The sequence below is a fragment of the Tupaia chinensis genome, unplaced genomic scaffold (genome assembly GCF_000334495.1).
Source record: "Tupaia chinensis unplaced genomic scaffold, TupChi_1.0 Scaffold143823_1, whole genome shotgun sequence".
Classification (NCBI taxonomy): domain Eukaryota; kingdom Metazoa; phylum Chordata; class Mammalia; order Scandentia; family Tupaiidae; genus Tupaia; species Tupaia belangeri.
The window spans coordinates 623,141-625,273 of record NW_006203673.1 but is presented as its reverse complement, the minus strand read 5'-3'; positions in this window follow the sequence as shown (position 1 = coordinate 625,273).

Genomic DNA, 2,133 nt, shown 5'->3' with positions numbered 1-2,133 from the left:
CGGGCGGGGCGCCGGCGTCAGGTCCCGCGCGCTGCGCTCCCCGCGGTCCGCGGCCCCTCCATTCAAACCCGCGAGGACGCGCGCCCGGCCACGCCCAGCCGGGCGGATGGCCGGGGGCTCCCGCGCTCCCCGGCTCCAGCGAGCGACGGGGCGCGGGGCTTCTCCTTCTAAGGAAAAGGCGCCCCGGGGTGGGGCCGTGGAGACGCGGCCTGAAGCTCCCGGGCGCCTCCCCAGCTTAAGGAGGACCGACGGAGTTCCTGCCGGTCAGGAGGCCTGGCGGGCGCTAGGACCGAGCTCCGGGCCGGGCCGGGCGCTGCGGGTTGGTGAAGTCCGTCCGGCACGTGTTGTGCGTTGCAGGTGGACTCTGGGGTTTGCACGTGTTGAAGCCCTTGTGGAGACCTCCCGCTATGGCCTCCTGGTGCTTTTCCTGAACAGTTGTTCTTAGTGAAGTCAATTCGCCAATCTCATTCCTTCCAGTTAGGGTTTTTCATTAAGGCATCCCCTTAATGATAACAGCTCTGCTGTTCAGAGGTTCGAGTTCAATGACTCACAGATTGATTTCTATGACGTGTGTGGCATGGGGGTCATGGTTGTTTATTTATTTATTTTTCATCTGGATGTCCAATTGACCCAGCATCGTTTTCCCAGTGAACTGGAGGAGAGTCTTGACATCTATCAAGAGCCTAAGTGTGTGTGTGTGTGTGTATGAATCCCTGTGGACTCTGTACCATCCTCCTGGCCTTTTCCTTTATCCTTGAACCAGCTTCACTCAGTTTGAACATGATGAACCAACTTGTCCTAATTCACATACATGCAACACTTTACCCAACTGCTGTAAGGTCTTTTCAAAATCAAAATAGACCACCATACCTGGGCCATAAACAAGTCTCAGTAAATTTCAGAGGACTGAAGTCATACAATATGACCTCTCAAATTAAAACTCAGTAACAGAAAAAGTAATACAACACCTCCAAATGCTTAGAAATTAAACATCACACTTCAAAATAATCACTGGGTCAAGTCACACATCACGATGGAAGTTGTAAATATTTTGAAGTGAACAATAGTGAAAATACAGCATATCAAATGGGATGCAGCTACAGAAGCACTTAGAGGAAAATTTATAGCTTTAGAAGAAAGGTGGAAAATTAATGCTAGGGACCAGCAGATGGCATAATGGTTACATTGCTGGACTGCCATACAGAGAACTACAGTTCAAATCCCAAACCTGGCAGCTTGAAACTCACACCAGGCATGTGTGCATGTATGCCCAAAATCTCAAGAGGAGAATGGAGGAGAAGGGATTGCAAAGTGGCCATCCCTGGGGGTGGGGAGGGGTAATTTCTCACTTTTTATTTCTCTGTCTCTCCAGTAAGCACGTGTGCCCCATAGCAAGAATCTCTCTTAAAAAAGAAAAAAAAATTAATGCTCTAAGTTCCAACTCAAGAACAATAGTTTTAGCCCAAAGATAAGTGGAAATAATAAAAATAAGAGGGCCAGCAGATGGCTAGCAGTTACATTGCTGGACTTCCACACAGTCAACTGTAGTTCGAGTCCCAGGCCCAGTGGCTTGAAAATCATGCCAGCAGATGGAGTGATGGTTACATTGCTGGACTCCCGTGTAGTTGACTGCAGTTCAAAGAGGGAACCCAGCAGCTTAAAACTCATACCAGACACATGTGCATGTGTGCCCAAGATTCCAAGAGAAGAATAGAGGAGAAGGGATTGTGGTGTGGCCATCCTCTCTGGGGGGTGATTTCTCGCTTTCTGTCTCTCTGCTTCTCTCTGTCTCTCCAATGAGCACATGCACCTATAGCAAAATTCTCTCAAAAGAAAAAAAAAGATACCACAAATGATAGAGAAAACAAAGCCAAAAGTTTATTTTTTTGAAGAAAGTAATAGAAATGATAAACCCCTGGAAAGATTAGTATGGAAAAAGAAAACACAAATCCCAGTCTTAAAAATAAGAAAGAGGGTGTCACTAAGAGATTACAAGCATTTAAAGGACAATAATAAAAATAACGTGAACAAGTTCAGGATAGTAATTTTAAAAAAATTTTTTTTAGGTTTTTGCCACAGGGCACATGTGCTCACCAAAGGCAGACAAAGAGAGAAAATGAGAAATTACACCCC